Source organism: Phocoena phocoena, chromosome 4 (assembly GCF_963924675.1).
Source record: "Phocoena phocoena chromosome 4, mPhoPho1.1, whole genome shotgun sequence".
Classification (NCBI taxonomy): Eukaryota; Metazoa; Chordata; class Mammalia; order Artiodactyla; family Phocoenidae; genus Phocoena; species Phocoena phocoena.
Window position 1 is genome coordinate 127,401,895 of NC_089222.1, and position 12,639 is coordinate 127,414,533.

Sequence of the window (12,639 nt, forward strand, 5' to 3'; positions counted from 1 at the left end):
AATGACTTGTAAATGTTCCGAACATTGGTTTAAAACATGTATCTCATGAGGAAAACCTGCACTAACCGATGACTCAGAAAGTACCAGATATAAATAATTACCCATGCACAGAAAGCACTTCCAAGGAAACTGAATCAGATCAAGAAGGAAGGATGGTTCAGGACATCCAGTACAAAACTTTCTCCTTCATTTAATCTCTGGGCAGAAAAAACTGTTTGTAATGCTTTTAAAACTCCTTCAGTGTTTTGGATTTCTTATGTATAGCTTACACGTGAGTATTCCATAATACCCACCATTCCAATAATCTGAATCCTTGAAGTCTCAATGTAGCCATCTACCCTAAGGTAGCCTCCCTGGATGAGAGCCATATGCTATCAAGATCACATGACCTGGTCCAGCCCCCGACACTGACTCAGCCAGCCCCCTAATTCCCTCCTGGCAGAAGTCCACAGCCAGTCTCAGCCCCATTCATTCTTCCACTAACCACAGCACTTTCCACCCATTCGCACCCTAATCTGAATACAGCCTCACCCTCTTGTGGACCTCTGCAGTGTGAAGAAAAGTGCAAGGTAAGACTTTGGCTGCGATACTTGAGTTTAAAAAAAAATAGGTTGAGGGCTTCCCTGGTGGCGCAGTGGTTGAGAGTCCGGCTGCCGATTCAGGGGACGCGGGTTCGTGCCCCGGTCCAGGAAGATCTCACATGCCACAGAGTGGCTGGGCCCGTGAGCCATGGCCACTGAGCCTGCGCATCTGGGGCCTGTGTTCCGCAACGGGAGAGGCCACAACAGTGAGAGGCCCGCGTACCACAAAAAAAAAAAATAGGTTGAATATTTGCATACCATAGCTTAAGGCATCATTGCCCTTGACCTGGGTGAGGTCCCATCCCTGAGCCCTGTGTTCTAGAAGGCTCACTCTAACCCCCCCTTCTCGCCATGCTCCTCCCAAGGCAAAGAGCTTATGGAGGTAAACTTGTTCATGTGGAACTTTTGCCTCCCCTTATAGACCAGGCTCTGCGTACCTGGGACACTGGAATTCCCCACCCAGACATAACTGAGCATGCTTCTGAGGCCACAGTGGAACTCTTCACCGGAAGTGTCACCTGCAAGCAGATGGCACTGGCCTTTTGCTCCTCCCAGGCCAGAGGAGGGGCTGAGGGGCTGCTGTATTTAGGGACTATGGACACAGCTTTGAAGTGCAGCCTGGATTGTCCACACACGCGTAGTGAGGCTCCTCTCAGCACAAGGTAGTGCTAGTCACGGCGGAGGAAAGAGGAGTTGGGGCCAGCTCTCCCCAGGATGCCACGTTTTAGCACAGAATTCTGAGAAGTCTGAGAATCATAAATTTGCACCTGGCCTCCCAAGTCAACATAAAGGTAGATTTGCCAAGGAAAGAGGACAGTACAAATTTTATTTAACAGATTCTCACTTGAGTTATAATTTTTTAATATTTAGACATATAACTATATGGCCTCAATTAGCACTCTTGTTCTGTTGACAAAATTAGGGACAGACCTGATGAAAGATACATTTGCATAAAGTTTCATCATCTTCAGAAACTAACTTCTGCAAGGAATATACGCCTAAGAAGCCTCAAGTCACAAATTAAACTCTTTAAGATTGTCCTTGGACCAGCACCATTGCTCTTCAAAGTAATGTGGTACCCAGTAAGCACCATTCCCTTCAATCATGAGGCGTGATGTACTGCAGGCAATCTCCAGGACACAGTCCTGAGTCAGTCACCTTCTCTGCTAGCCCTCCCCTTGGATCACATTTCTAAAAATCAACTGGTGTCATGTGCTATGAAAACCAAAATTAGTTTCCATAGTGCTGTGTATCACCTAAACATAGAGACAACAGGAATAAAATTAACAATCACACCCACTCTCCAGTCTGTTTGCTCCCATTAAGAAGCATTATGACAAATATCATGATATCTCTTATATGTGGAACCTAAAAAAAAATATGGTACAAATGAACTTATTTACAAAACAGAAATAGAGTTACAGATGTAGAAAACAAACTTATGGTTGACAGGGGGGAAAGGGGGAGAGAAGGAATAAATTGGGAGATGGGGATTGATATAAACACACTACTATATATAATAGATAGCTAATAAGAACCTACTGTATAGCACAGGGAACTCTACTCAATACTCTGTAATGACCTATATGGGAAAAGGATCTAAAAAAGAGTGGATACATGTATATGTATAGCTGATTCACTTTGCTGTACAGCAGAAACTAATACAACATTGTAAATCAACTATACTCCAATAAAAATTAATTTAAAAAACACTGTAAATCAACTATACCCCCAATAACTTTTTAAAATCATGTTGTTACTAACAATCCTTAAAAAAATTAACAATTTATTATGAAAATCAAGGTAATGAGTAAGGGAGAAATACTGGATAAACCAAAAAGTCTAGCTGGGTTCAACCTGGAAAGGACAGAGAAAAACGAGGGATGGAAGGTGTGGATTGGAAAGGAAGCAGGGGGGAGATGAGAGAAACTATCTGAGAGACAGAACTGGAGTGGGGCAGGTCTGGGCAGAGTTGGGAGTGAGAGAGGAGAGAGATTCGGGAGCAGCGACCATGTGTGAAGGATATTGAGAAAGACAGGCTGGTAGAGGATTAAAGACGGCCACAAACGTTGTCACTACACCTAGCAAGAGAGAGACTCTTCTTCGATCCCTTTGAATCTGTGACTTGCTTTGGCCAATAGAATGTGACAGAAGTGACACTGTGTAACTTCCAAGGCTGAACCTGAAAAGATCTGCACTGGCCTCTTACACACACCCAAATGACCTTCCAAATGACCGCAGCACCAGCTAACAGCATGAAAACAGAACTACTGCCCAGCCAACATCATCAACCCAGTTATTGATGTTCAACCACTAAATCTAGGAGAAAAAGATTTTTAAGATATTTAACTGGATATTATGGATGTATGCTCTCTCTGTTCTCAAGAGATTGCACTAAAAAGAATTAATTTGCTTTTCAGTTATCTCTAGATGTCAGCTGAGTGTCGAGATGGAACGAGACATATATGCCTTAATGGTCTACACAATATAATGTCAGCCAGGAGCTCTGAATAGTTAGCACAAAAATCGTGTTTTCCATACCCATACAAAAAGTACTGAATTTCCATGCTAATCACTCAAAAAAAATGGTAAAAATACAACATGAAAAAAATCTCTAATGATCCATAAAATTTGTAGTAACTACAAATAGTCAAAATTTCATGGTTATCTCCATACTTCTCTCCAAAGAACACTATCCATCAACTGTTTTATTGTAAAAGATGTAGAAACTAAGGACCCCCACTTGGTATACTATTTTGAACAGGACCCCCACTTGGTATACTATTTTGAACAGAACACCCAGCCCTCAGCATCTAGACCCACGCCAATATTATAGTCTGTTAAAGAAACCTGGACTCTTCAGCATATGGGTCCCTAATGCCACTGATCTCACATTTTAGTATATTTGAGAAAGGTTTCAAGGGGCCATGCCATTCAATTTAGGCAACCATCACACACTGTGGGATTCTTGTCCCTCCATCCAATCCTTTTGGCCACTTGGAAATGACCACATCTGCTGTGAGTCAGTGTTACTTAACAACAGTGTGCAAAGCTGCCAAGTTTGGATCAGTGAAGTTATTTTCACTGGGTAATTCAGATCTTTGGCTTATTTGCATCCTGGACTGCCACACCCACACATTTAAAGATATTTAACTGTAGTCATACCAGAGCTAGATAAACACTTAGCCATGTCTGCTTTCAAATAAGGGTTTTGAGATCATGACTGATTCAGTGTATTTGCCCACCCATCAGATAAACTACTTGACAGTATCATTGAAAACAGTTTCTCTTCTCCATAAGCAGATTGGCCAGCATCCCAAACCCCAGTAGTTCTGCATCGTGTAACCAGAGCTGCTGCCTTCTGCTTCTTGAGCCAAACTCCAAGACCCACAGGAATCAACTAGAGTCCTGGAAGATCCAGACACTGCCCCATGTGCAGATTCCTGCAAAAATAAACTGAGTCCCTGCCTTAGTCAGTACCAGGAAAGCACCAGCAATAGCTAGATCATATGTCATCCAACCACAAGACCAAACTGTCTCTTCAGATATTAGAAACACCTCAATCCACAAAGTAGGAATTAGCTAGAACCTTAGACCCAGTGTCTGAACAAGGGAGACTAGTAATTTGGCTCCCCTTCAAATCAATGTTCTTTGGATATTTGTTCAACTGTCCTTTAGCAGAAATACGGAGGTACTAATTTTCCATTCTCACAAATCATCTACAACTCTCTTCTTTATTTTTTTATTATTCCAGTGAGAAAATTTATTGAGAAACATATGAAGCCATTTAATATGTAAATAAGCAAACCACATATTTCTGGTAAACTGCACTATAGTGTCCCTTAATTGGACAATACATTGAAAGCCATCATCCATGTGGTCCAATATGAATAGTGTGTCAATCAAGGAAACAAAGTCCAGTGACTAAAGTTACTCATTTGTCACCTTCTGTATCAGTTAGGATTGCAATTGATTGAGCAGCTTAATTACCCTACACTGGCTTTTATAAATTAACTTAATGAAGTTAAGAATGGCTTAAATTATTAACGTGTCCTGGTTAATCTCAATCTCCCCACTCACCTTCACCAATCTCTGCCCTGTTCCATGTCCCAGGAGGCTGACCTCCATAAACAGCATCCCCCAAGCTCTTCTGCCCTCTGGCTTAAGTGGGAAGAGAAAGGATAGCATATTTATTTACCATAATCTCCATCCCCACCCCTTTACTTGCATAGCTATAGTTTTGGCAGAGTTACTTTTCTTTGTAGTCACAGACTATATGAGGCAGCATCTCTTCTGATTCAAGTTCTTTCTAGCTCCAGTGAAAACTATTCCCTCCCTTGACCCATCCCCACCATTTCTAGTGTGTTGCACCATCTCTTGTTAGTTCCTATGATGGTTAATTTTATGTATCAACTTGACTAAGCCACAGGGTTCCCAGAAATTTTGTCAAAAATTATTCTGAGTGTGTTTACAGAGGTGTCTTGGGATGAGCTTAATTTACATGGTAGACTGAGTAAAGCAGATTGTCCTCCCTAATGTGGGTGGGCCTTATCCAATTAGTTGAAGGCCTGAAGAGTACAAAAAGGCTGGCTCTCCCACAAGTAAGAGAGAATTGTCCTGCCTGGTGGCCTGTGAACTAGAACATCAGTTCTTGGCTCTATTGCAGCCTGCTGGCCTTCAGACTCAACCTGTGATCTTGGCTCTGCATATCATGGACTTGCCAACCTACATAATCACATAAGCCAATTGAGAGAGAGAGAGAGGGAAAGAGAAGGAGAGAGAGAAAGAAGATGTTCAATTTTTAGTTGTTTAAGGAAGCTCCATACTGTTCTCCATAGTGGCTGTATTAATTTACATTCCTACCAGCACTGCAGGAGGGTTTCGTTTTCTCCACACCCTCTCCAGCATTTGCTGTTTATAGATTTTCTGATGATACCCATTCTAACTGGTGTGAAGTGATACCTCATTGTAGTTTTAATTTGCGTTTCTCTAATAATTAGTGATGTTGAGCATCCTTTAATGTGCTTGTTGGCAATCTGTATATCTTCTTTGGAGAAATGTCTATTTAGGTCTTCTGCCCATTTTTGGATTGGGTTGTTTGTTTTTTTGATATTGAGCTGCATGAGTTGCTTGTACATTTTGGAGATTAATCCTTTGTCAGTTGCTTCATTGGCAAATATTTTTCTCCCATTCTGAGGGTTGTCCTTTTGTCTTGTTTGTAGTTTCCTTTGCTGTGCAAAAGGTTTTAAATTTCATTAGGTCCCATTTGTTTTTTTCATTTTTATTTCCATTTCTCTAGGAGGTGGGTCAAAAAGGATCTTGCTGTGATTTATGTCATAGAGTGTTATGCCTATGCTTTCCTCTAAGAGTTTTATAGTGTCTGGCCTGACATTTATGTCTTTGATGCATTTTAAGTTTATTTTTGTTTTATGGTGTTAGGGAGTGTTCTAATTACATTCTTTTACATGTAGCTGTCCAGTTTTCCCAGCACCACTTACTGAAGAGGCTCTTTTCTCCATTGTATATTCTTTCCTCCTTTGTCAAAGATGACCATATGTGCGTGGGTTTATCTCTGGGCTTTCTATCCTATTCCATGGATCTATATCTCTGTTTTTGTGCCAGTACCATATTGTCTTGATTACTGTAGCTTTGTAGTATAGTCTGAAATCCAGGAGCCCAATTCCTCCAGCTCTGCTTTTCTTTCTCAAGATTGCTTTGGCTATTTGGGGTCTTTTGTGTTTCCATACAAATTGTGAAATTTTTTGTTCTAGTTCTGTGAAAAATGCCATGGGTAGTTTCATAGGGATTGCACTGAATCTGTAGATTGCTTTGGGTATTATAGTCATTTTCACAATGTTGATTCTTCCAATCCAAGAACATGATATATCTCTCCATCTGTTTGTATCACCTTTAATTTCTTTCATCAGTGTCTTATACTTTTCTGCATTCAGGCCTTTTGTCTCCTTAGGTAGGTTTATTCCTAAGTATTTTATTATTTTTTTTGTGTGGTATTTTATTCTTCTTTTGCAATGGTAAATGGGAATGTTTCCTTAATTTCTCTTTCAGATTTTTCATCATTAATGTATAGGAATGCAAGAGATTTCTGTGCATTAATTTTGTATCCTGCTACTTTACCAAATTCATTGATTAACTCTAGTAGTTGTCTGGTAGCATCTTTAGGATTCTCTATGTATAGTATCATGTCCAATCATGTTTTTCTCTTTCATCACTTTAAGTATGTCCTGTCACTCCCTTCTGGCTTGCAGAGTTTCTGCTGAAAGATCAGCTGTTAACCTTATGGGGATTCCCTTGTATGTTATTTGTTGTTTTTCCCTTGTAGTTTTTAATATTTTTTCTTTGTACTTAATTTTTGATAGTTTGATTAATATGTGTCTTGGCATGTTTCTCCTTGGATTTATCCTGTATGGGACTCTCTGTGCTTCTGGACTTGATTGACTATTTCCTTTCCCATATTAGGGAAGTTTTCAACTATAATCTCTTCATATACCTTCTCAGTCCCTTTCTTTTTCTCTTCTTCTTCTGGGAACCCTGTAATTCGAATGTTGGGGCGTTTAATGTTGTCTCAGAGGTCTCTGAGACTGTCCTCAATTCTTTTCATTCTTTTTTCTTTATTCTGCTCTGTGGTAGTTATTTCCACTATTTTATCTTCCAGGTCACTTATTCATTCTTCTGCCTCAGTTATTCTGCTACTGATTCCTTCTAGAGAATTTTAAATTTCATTTATTGTGTTGCTCATCATTCTTTGTTTGCTCTAGTTCTTATAGGTCCTTGTTAAATGTTTCTTGTATTTTCTCCATTCTATTTCCAAGATTTTGGATCATCTTTACTATCATTACTCTGAATTCTTTTTCAGGTAGACTTCCTACCTCCTTTCATTTGTTTGGTTTGATGGGTTTTTACCTTGATCCTTCATCTGCTGTGTGTTTCCCTGTCTTCTCATTTTGCTTAACTTACTGTGTTTGCGTTCTCCTTTTCACGGGCTGCAGGTTCATTGTTCCCATTGTTTTTGGTGTCTGCCCCCAAAGGGTAAGGTTGGTTCAGTGGGTTGTGTAGGCTTCCTGGTGGAGGGGACTGGTGCTTGTGTTCTGGTGGATGAGGCTGGATCTTGTCTTTCTGGTGTGCAGGACTGCATCCGGTGGTGTGTTTTGGGGTGTCTGTGACCTTAACATGTTTTTAGTCAGCCTCTCTGCTAATGGGTGGGGTTGTGTTCCTGTCTTGCTACTTCTTTGGCTTAGGGTGTCCAGCACTGTAGCTTGCTGGTCGGTGAGTGGAGCTGGGTCTTAGCGTTGAGATGGAGATCTCTGGGAGACCTTTCGTCGTTTGATATTATGTGGAGCCAGGAGGTCTCTGGTGGACCAATGTCCTGAATTCAGCTCTCCCACCTCAGAGGCTCAGGCCTGACACCCAGCCAGAGCACCAAGACACTGTCAGCCAAACAGCTCAGAAGAAAAGGGAGAGAAAAAAAGAAAGAAAGAAAGAAAGAATAAAATACAATAAAATAAAAATGTTATTAAAATAAAAAATTATTAAAAATTAAAAAAATTTTAAAGTAATAATAATTTTTTAAAAAACAGACAGAATCCTAGGACAAATGGTAAAAGCAAAGCTATACAGACAAAATCACATAAAGAAGCATACACATACACACTCACAAAAAGAGAAAAAGGAAAAATATATATGTATGTATATATATATATATTAAAAAAAAGGAAGAGAGCAACCAAATCAATAAACAAATCTACCAATCATAATAAACTCTAAATACCAAACTAAGATAAACATAAAACCAGAAACAACTTAGGTGCAGAAAGCAAACCCCAAGTCTACAGTTGCTCCCAAAGTCCACCGCCTCAATTCGGGATGATTCATTGTCTATTCAGGTATTCCACAGATGCAGTACACATCAAGTTGATTGTGGAGATTTAATCCACTGCTCCTGAGGCTGCTGGGAGAGATTTCCCTTTCTCTTCCTTGTTCGCACAGCTCCCGGGGTTCAGCTTTAGATTGAACCTTGGCATGTAGGTCGCCTGAGGGTGTCTGTTCTTCCCTCAGACAGGACGGGGTTAAAGGAGCAGCTGATTCGGGGGCTCTGGCTCACTCAGGCCGAGGGGAGGGAGGGGTACGGATGCTGGGCAAACCTGCGGCGGCAGAGGCCAGCGTGATGTTGCACCAGCCTGAGGCGCGTCGTGTGCTCTCCCCGGAAAGTTGTCCCTGGATCATGGGACCCTGGCAGTGGCGGGCTGCACAGGCTCCCGGGAGCGGCGGTGTGGAGAGTGACCTGTGCTTGCACACAGGCTTCTTGGTGGCGGCAGCAGCAGCCTTAGCGTCCCATGCCCGTCTCTGGGGTCTGCGCTGATAGCCACAGTTCACGCCCGTCTCTGGAGTTCGTTTAGGCAGCGCTCTTAATCCCCTCTCCTTTTGCACCCCGAAAGAATGGTCTCTTGCCTCTTTTTCAGCTCCAGACCTTTTCCTGTGGCGCACTAGCCCCCTTCAGTCTGTGTTCACGCCGTCAACCCCAGTCCTCTCCCTACGATCCGACCCCCGAAGCCCGAGCCTTAGCTCCCAGCCCCGCCTGCCCCAGCAGTTGAACAGACAAGCCTCTCGGGCCGGTGAGTGCTGGTTGGCACCGATCCTCTCTGTGCGGGAATCTCTCCGCTTTTCCCTCCGCACCCCTGTTGCTGTGCTCTCCTCCATGGCTCTGAATCTCCCCCCACCCGACACCCCCTGTCTCCACCAGTGAAGGGCCTTCCTAGTGTGTGGAAATCTTTCCTCCTTCACAGCTCCCTCCCAGAGGGGTAGGTCCCGTCCCTATCCTTTTGTCTCTGTTTTTTTCTTTTTTCTTTTGCCCTACCCAGGTACATGGGGAGCTTCTTGCCTTTTGGGAGGTCTGAGGTCTTCTGCCAGTGTTCAGTAGGTGTTCTGTAGGAGTTGTCCCACATGTAGATGTATTTCTGATGTTTCTGTGGAGAGGAAGGTGATCTCCACATCTTACTCCTCCACCATCTTGAAGCTCTTTTGTTTCTTAAAAAACTAAAAATAGAGTTACCTTATGATCCTGCAATTCTGCTCCTGGGCATTTATCTGGAAAAGATGAAAACTCTAATTCGAAAAGATACATGCACCCCAATGTTTATAGCAGCACTATTTACAATAGTAAGACATGGAAGACAGATGAATGGATGAGGAAGATGCCATATATATATATATATATATATATATATATATATATATATATATATATATATAAAACTACTATACAATCCAACAACTCCACTACTGCATATTTATCCAATGAAAACAAAAACACTAATCTGAAAGATATATGCACCCAAATGTTCATTGCATCACAGTTTACAATAGCCAAGAAATGGAAGTAATATAAGTTGCTTCCAAAAGATGAATGGATAAAGAATATGTGCTATAAATATACAATGGAATATTACTCAGCCATAAAAAAGAATGAAATAATGCTATTTGCAGCAACATGGATGGACCTAAGATTATCATACTAAGTGAAGTAAGTCAGACAGAGAAAGACAAATATCATATGATATCACTTATGTGTGGAATCTAAAAAAAATGATAGAGGGCTTCCATGGTGACGCAGTGGTTAAGAATCTGCCTGCCAATGCAGGGGACATGGGTTCAATACCTGGTCTGGGAAGATCCCATGTGCCATGGAACAACTAAGCCTATGCACCACAACTCCTGAGCCCGTGCACCACAACTACTGAGCCTGTGTGCCTAGAGCCCATGCTCCACAACAAGAGAAGCCACTGCAATGAGAAGCCCGTGCACCACAATGAAGGGTAGCCCCCGCTCACCACAACTAGAGAAAGCCTGCACTCAGCAATGAAGACACAATGCAGCCAAAAATTAATTAATTAAAAAATTATACAAATGAACTTATTTAAAAAACAGAAATAGACTCACAGAAGTAAAAAACAAACTTATGGTTACCAAAGGGGATAGGAAGGTGGGAAGAGGGAGACCAATTGGGGATAAGAAGAGATAAATCAGGAGTTTGGGATTAACATATACCCACTACTATACATAAAATAAGTAAACAAAAAGGACCTACTGTATAGCACAGGAAATTAAACTCAATATTATGTAATAACCTATAATGGAAAAGAATTTGAAAAAGAATATATATGATACACATGTATAACTGAATCACTTTGCTGTACACTTGAAACTAACACATTATAAATTAACTATAATTATAAAAAATAAAAAAACAAATAAATAAAAAGAGTATTTTAACCAGAACACCCCAGTTCTGCTTGCATTAGGCACAAAGGATGAAAATACATCTCTCTCCTGTTGCTGTCATTGTTTTTGTTGTCTTGCTTCAGGTTTGTCTAGTAACTGACCCTTTCAATGAACTGTGGAATGTATATACTGGAATTTCTTTTTTTAATTCATAATTTTCTGCTTTAATATGTTTTGTACTGTCCTATTTTATATATTTATGATAAGATGTCTTGAACTAATTTTAGCTAAGAGTTCTGAAGTTAAACTAAGGATTGGGATTAATTGAATAGCAGGCTCAATTCTCCCTGTATGTCAAGAGCTGGCCAGCACAGTTACACAGCTATTGTAGGAGGCAGCTCTCTGGTTTTATCTTATTGGTTAGAGAAATGGCCTTACCAGTGCAGATAATTTAACACAAATAGGAAGCTTCTAATACAGTCGTATGGCCTTGCTGACTATGCAGTAACCAGAAGAGCACACCTACAGATAAAGTAACCAATTCACCTGGGTTTGCCCAAGACTTTCTCAAGCTTAGCCTTGAAGTCCCACGTTTCAAAAATCCCTCTTTCGTGGGAAAACTGAAAGAGTTGGTCATCCTAGAGCCAGTGCTGTCTTTGGCCTTGGGTGAGGCCACCCAAAGTGGAGGCAAAAAACAGAGGCTTCAGGAAAAGATAGACATATTCCAACTCTGCCTCCTGCACTTTCAGTGCCACCCAGGACAAGCTATTTAAACCGAGACCCTATTTTCTTTACCTGTAATATGAGGGTAATAGCCCCATGACTTTTTTGAGAATTTAATGAGAAGTCATGAAATGTTCCTAGAAAAGTGTCTGGCATAAACTAGTAGGTGTTATTACTATATTCCAGAAATTCTAAAATAGAATAGTAACTATAGCAACTGCATCTAGACAGGTAGGTTTTCGTTTTTGTGGTTTTTTTGAAGGGGATTATCTATGACCATGATTATTTCAATTTTTAAAAAGTCAATTCATTTGACGGGATTTATTTGTCAAAAACATGTTGACTCATGCCAATTACTGTAAGATCAAGCACTTTCAAACTCATTTATGAGTAACATCCAAATCATCTCTTCTAAAGTAAATATTTAAGTTAACAGTATAATTGCCTGCTACTCACAGAAGCATTATCCTTTCAGTAAAATTTTAGGAAGAAAGAGGTACTTAGAAACAAAATTATCCAAAATGTCTAATTATCTCATTTAAGCTATGATGTTCTACACTAACATAGGTTTTTATATAACAAAGCTCTGTTTTATACTAAGTACATTTTTGAATGTTAACTAGAAAAAAACTAATGTATAATCTTATGCTTTAAATTATTTATATTGACAGATTCTTTAAATAGGTTTCCCAGAATAAGATCCATTAAATTTTATGATTTTGATTTTTGTATTAAAATTAAATAATTCATTTTTTACCAATGATTACTTTTGTGTCCTCTGTTGTTCTCTCAATACCAAATACAATTTTCTACACTTGAATTTTTAATAGCAAAAATAGGAGGCATTTAGATTAATTAATTTTAAAATCCAATCTCTGATTATCCATCTTCTACTATATAAGGGTTTTAATTCATAATCCCAAGTATGGATGGAACAGTGATGCACTGGAATCTATTTTATCTACTTAAGAAGTCTTTTCTCTTCCACTGAGTACTACATTTAATAAGAATTTTCAAACCTTACCCAATATTTTTATTACTAAAATTATTTTTCTACTTTGTTTTTAAGAACAATTTTACATTTGAGCCCATAAATTCT